Here is a 6543-nt window from a genome sequence, read left to right on the forward strand (position 1 = left end):
TGACTACTGGCACCAGTTACTGATAAAGTAGAGCACTGCTCCTCTTCTGGGCTGCCAACACTCTGAACTCTCCCATAGCCCGACATCATCATCAAAGGCTGGCTCATGTCGTGTGTGTGTGTGTGTTAGCATTACAAAACCCAAAACTGAAGAGTTGTATGGTATATCTGATAATCAAACTGATGAAAAGAACCACACAAATTCGGAAACTTCTTGAAAATGATATATAAAAAAGTGGGGGGAAACCTCATATATGAATAAGAACCAGCATTCACTTATTTAAGGTGAAAATATATAACCATATGTCACTGAAGTGATTATGCAACCTTTAAATATAATCATTGGGTTCCACACTTTTTTTTAAACTTGATGACATTTTTACATTATATACCATAATGCCACAACTAAATGTGCTCTAAAAGAAACAAAAACGTTTCCCTCACCCCTTCGGCAACCCTTTGTGTTATTTGTTTAATATGCTCCTTGTTATACCTTTTGCTTAATTGTTAAGAACTTTGATTTTGATGATTTTATTTTTGTAATCTCTTAGCCTCAGGTACAAAAATTTTAGATTGTAAGCCCTTTTAGGGGATAGTGAATTACCTATTGTACCTTATTGTAAACCGATGTGATATCTCTTTTTGAAATAAACATCGGTATATAAAAATCGTAAATAAAAATAAATAAATTTAAAAAAACTTAACGCGCTCTAAAAAGAAACAAAAAAGCGCTCTTATCTTAGACAGCCGCAGTGCTTTATCCACTCAAATTGGTTTGAGTGGATAAAGTGTGGATGTGGATGATTGGTTTCATTACACATGGCCCAACGAGTCTGTTATCCACGTATTCCCATCTTATATGGGGTTCCTAAAGTTCATAAAACATTGGAAAATCCACCCTTAAGACCTATTATTTCCAGTAATGGATCACTGCTAGAGCCATTAGCTATTTTTTTGGACAAATTCTTGCAAGAACATGATAGAGCAATGCGTTCGTATGTGCAGGACACAACACATGTGCTTAAGAAATTGCAGGACGCTACGGTACCTTCAAAACATATGATAATGGCATCAATGGATGTAACATCATTGTACACCAGTGTGTCACATACAGTTGCTATGGATACCATAATGGAAGTCTTCAATTCCCAACTACATACACACCAAGTTCTAGTGTCTTTTTTGCTGTCTTTGACTCAATTGGTGTTACAAAATAATTTTTTCATAGAAACATAGAAACATAGAAATGACGGCAGAAGAAGACCGAATGGCCCATCCAGTCTGCCCAGCAAGCCTCACACATTTTTTCTCTCATTCTTATCTGTTACTCTTAGCTCCTTGTTCTATTCCCCTTCCACCCCCACCATTAATGTAGAGAGCAGTGATGGAGCTGCATGCAAGTGAAATATCTAGCTTGATTAGTTAGGGGTAGTAGGGGCAGTAACTGCCGCGATAAGCAAGCTACACCCATGCTTATTTGTTTTACCTAGACTATGTTGTACAGCTCTTGTTGGTTTTTTTTTTTTTTTTTACTTCTCCCCTGCTGTAGAAGCAGAGAGCCATGCTGGATATGCATTGAAAGTGAAGTATCAGGCACATTTGGTTTGGGGTAGTAACCGCCGTAACAAGCCAGCTACTCCTCGCTTTGTGATTGCGAATCCTTTTTTTCTTCACCCCTGTTGTTGAAGCTATGCAGGATATGCGTGAAGCATCAGTTTTTTGTTTTTGTTTTATTTTTCCCCCTGCCGTTGTTTGTTGTTTGTTTGTTTGTTAATTTTTTTTTTCCCCTGCCGTTGAAGCAGAGAGCTATGCTGGAAATGCGTGATGTATCAGTCTTTCTCCCATGCCGATGCAGCAGAGAACCATGCTGGATATGCATGGAAAGTGAAGTATCAGGCACATTTGGTTTGGGGTAGTAACCGCCGTAACAAGCCAGCTACTCCCCGCGTTTTGAGTGCGAACCCTTTTTCTTCTCCCTTGCCGTTGTAGCAGAGAGCTCTGCTGGATGTGTGAAGTATCAGTTATTCTTCTCCCCTGTCATTGAAGCAGAGAGCTATGCTGTATATGCATTGAAAGTGAAGTATCAGGCATATTTGGTTTGGGGTAGTAACCGCCGTAACAAGCCAGCTACTCCCCTCTTTGTGAGTGCAAATCCTTTTTTCCATTACCTCTTGCTGTTGAAGCTTAGAGCGATGTAGGAGTCACAGTAAGCATGTGTATGTTTATTTAATAAGGGTATTGTGTCAATAGCCATCATTCTGGCGAGTTCAAGGATCAATTTTATTTGCAATTTTATTTGCAAATATATGACATTGCCACGGGGTCATCAGTAGCGCCACGGGGTCATCAGTAGCGCCATCTATTGCAAATTTGATAATGAATCATGTGGAAGTAACTCACGTTTATAAATCTCCTTTTTTTTAAATCAGTTACATTTTGGATTCATTACATAGACGACTTACTATTTTTTTGCGATGCAAGTGAAAACATTTTACATCAATTTTTTGAGTGGATAAACACCATTGATATAGATTTAAAATTCTCATTTCAATTCGATTATCAAGAGATTTCCTTTTTGGATATATTGATTGTTAAAGAAGATCTTCAATTGAAAACTACGGTATACCGCAAATCCATAGATAGGAACAATCTCCTGATGTACCATAGTTTTCATCCCAGGGTGTTTAAAAATAGGTTGCCTGTAAGCCAGTTTTTTTTGCATACAGCGTCTATGTTCATCCACTGAGGAGATTAAAAAGCAATCTTATGACTTTGCAATGCGATTCTTGGAACGTGGATATCCCTTTACTGTAGTGCGGACAGCGTACAAGAGGGCTTTTTATTCGCTCCGCTCCTCATTACTAGAAAATCGAGCCAGTCTATTTCTAAACAAGTTTGTGTGTTACAACACACTGATAAATCATCGGCGATAGTACAAAGTATTTACCGCCATTGGCACATTCTACAACTGTATTCAGTTTTTGCCGAGGAAGCATTAATTTCTTTTAAACGCGGACCAAATATTAAAAATCAAGTGGACTGTGCTGCGTTGCACCCTGATATGGAGCCTATAACTGTTGTGGGCCATCAACCATGTAGGAACTGTGATTTGTGTCCATATACTATTCAGGAAGACATGTGGCAGCATCCTGTTACTGGTCGAACATACAAGAAAAAATCTCAAACAGATTGTAATTCTTCTAATGTGATTTATCTTTTGCAATGTCTTTGCCCTCAACTGTACATTGGATGTACATCTAGAGTAAATAAAATTCGATTAAGGGAGCATCAGAGTCGCTTACACATTCAAAATCTAGAGGCTCCAATTGTTAAACATTGCCTGCAAAGCAATCATGTTTTTGAACAATTAAGATGGACCATTTTAGAAATGGTACAAATGTCAAACAGGGGAGGAGATGTACGTTCTCTTTTGAACAATGATGGATCTACATTTTATCATCTCCATATCCCTACGGGATGAACGATAGTATTGAGTGGATGACGCTAGTTTGAAGGGGTTGGCGGGTCCTTTCCATGGCTTCATTTAGAAGTCTGTCACTGATTGGTTGAGAGCTAGTTTTGAGGAGGGTTATAAAATACAAGGGTTTTAAAGGGCCGTGTGTTATGAAACCAACCATATGAGTGTCATTGTTTCCAATTTGAGTAGATAAGGCACTGCAGCTGTCTAACATAAGAGCACTTTTTTGTTTCTTTTTAGAGCACATTTAGTTGTGGCATTATGGCATATAATGTAAGAATATCATCAAGTTTAAAAAAAAAAAAAGTGTGGAACCCAATGATTATATTTAAAGGTTGCATAATCACTTCGGTGACAAATGGTTATATGTTTTCACCTAAATAAGTGAATGCTAGTTCTATTTAAGAGACAGCATTAAAAATAGCACCTATTATTCATATATGATGTTTTTCCCACTTTTTTATATATCATTTTCAAGAAGTTTCTGAATGTGCATGTTAGCATGTCACAAGAAACATTTTGGGCCTGGCCTCTACTGAAGATATCAAGCTGGGGATGCAGATCAAAGGGATGGTCACATGGCAGCAGCAACTCTTCTGATGCACCGCCAACTTCAGCAGTCACCCTAACCCCCCCCCCCCTACTGTGAAGAACCAGAGCAAAACTGGCTTTCAAAAATGCTCAAAAATCTGAATATTGTCCTTACTCTCAAGTACATAAACCCATCTTTTGCTGACTTAAAAGTCAGATAATTCTGAAGGAATAGAATCAACTTTGTATAATTAATGTTATGTCCATATATCAAGTTAATTATTTTTAGTATTCTGACAAGAGCCAGAGCAGATAATTTTATATTTGTCAAAAACAGAAACACATCATCAGTGTTGAATGCGTGGGAGAGCAGTCAATTGTTCAGGAGAGTGTGTGCCCTTGGACCATAGCATGGCCCCAGAGGAGAACCCTGGGGAAGCGCCGTGGCAGGCGAGACATATCCGAGCATAGGCGGACAGGCTGAAGGCTCGGAGCACTCTAACCTCTGCTGAAACCTGAACACACCAAGAAGAGGCCCAGCAATGCAATGCTGGTCTCTGGGGTAGCCTTCCGGCCACTCGATAGCCCTATTGGACCTGCCACCTGGGAGCGGCAAGTGCAACAGGATGGACAGAGGTCGAGGGCAGATGACGACTCTGGAATAAGGACGAGATGTAGGCACTTGGAGACTTGGATGAGACGAAGGCACTAGGGCTGAAGAGTCAGACAAGGCACTGCCCCTCAGCGCACCCCACTGCATGCCCTACACAACCTGAAGAGGCTGGTCACAGACCATGTGGAGAGCGGGACAAGCACAGGACTTGAGAGAGGATTCAAACCGGAACAGGGCTCCAATGACCGGAAACAGGACACTGAATCAGACACGGATTCAGGCTTAACTCACAGGATGCTCATCTGGAGACTGGATCCGGCAGGAAGAACAAGGCTGAAACACCCAGAGCCAGGAACTGGAGAATTAGGAACAACTAGACGCAGGAGCCGAATAGGCTGGAACACCTGGACAATGAGACAGACAAGGATGCAGGATCCGTCGAGAGACCAGGAACACAGGACGAGACAAGGGAGCCCCCATGAAGAACGGAAGACCTTGAAGAAGCAAAGATGGACCTCGGAGCCTCCTGGAAGGAAGTTGGAACAGAACATCCAGGAGCAGACAGTTCCTTGCGAAGGTGACAAGGAACTGGCGAAGAGCCCTTTTATAGGGCTGCAGAGGCGACACGGGAGTGACGTCCTCCAACAGGGCCGCGGGGCTTTTCCCGTTGCTGGCCCTTTAAATACTGAAGAGAGGTGCGGCTATATGCCTAGGGGAAAGCCAGGGCCATGAACAATGGCGGCAGCATCCTAACCGCGAAGAGGAGGCTGGTAGTGGCACTTCTGCCGTGAGAGGAAAGAGGTCGGCAGCGGCCCCTGGACTGCGAAGGAGAGCAGCTATGTAGGAGGCCTCCAGTCCTCAAAGGAAAGGACATCAGTGATACTCCTGCCGTGAGGCAAGTGGTGAAGTCGGCGGCTTCCACGCCATGGAGGAAGGCAACATCGGCGGCAGCTCTGCCCACCGCGGAGAGGAAAGAGCAGCAGCCCTTCGCCGCAAGAAGATCGGCAGCATTGGCAGCCTCCGAGCCACATGGAAACAGGGGAGAAAAGCGGCTCCTTGCCACGGGAAGGAGCAGGAAGATCTCTGTGTTGGCCAGTGGGAGGTGAGAGGCTGCTTGCAGTTGGGCCCATGAGCAGCATCGCAACAATCAGCCTATATGAAATTATGTGTGAATGGAGAAAAAGTAAATCATGAGATATCTAAAGATGTTGGAACTCTCTAGTTGTATATTAGGACTACTGTAACGTGTTGGGTGTGGGCTTGACCCTTAGAAAGCTATGAGTAAATTGCAATTAAAATATAATAAATCTCCCATACCAAAACAGCACTAACTGCCAGCACTTAAAAAGTAAGAACCCTATCAATGAGAAGGCAGCACTGCAAATATTACACTAAGCCCTAAAACAGCAATTCACTTCCTATCAGGAAAACAGAACAAATCAAGTTAATATAGATCCCTAAATGCTAACAGAATTCTTCTCCTTGGTCACACATGCAGAACACAGGCAAACCCTCACCAAATACAGAAAAAAGAAACCATAAAGTATAAATAGAAACATGCAGGCAAAAACTGAATTGGAAACCACAAGTCAGACTCTGTATGCAGTGCAACAATGGAAAAACAGAACCATCACCAATCCTCAGCCATTAAACAATAAAATCAAGAAATATAATAAATACATAAATCATACTAGTATAAACATACTAATAAAAAGATTATTTCAAAACAGCTGGTGAATGGAAGGCCCAATAATTAAAAACTCATATAAAATTTGTTTTAAATAGCCCAAATACCAATAAAATATTTCAAAACCACAGACACATAAAATAATATCCAAAAATTAAAACTAATAACTAATAAGGATAAGGAATTTTTTATTTCCAGTCACTCTGGGATTGTCATAGATTAGTGAGAGAGGGAT

The sequence above is a fragment of the Rhinatrema bivittatum genome, chromosome 6, assembly GCF_901001135.1.
Source record: "Rhinatrema bivittatum chromosome 6, aRhiBiv1.1, whole genome shotgun sequence".
Lineage (NCBI taxonomy): Eukaryota > Metazoa > Chordata > Amphibia > Gymnophiona > Rhinatrematidae > Rhinatrema > Rhinatrema bivittatum.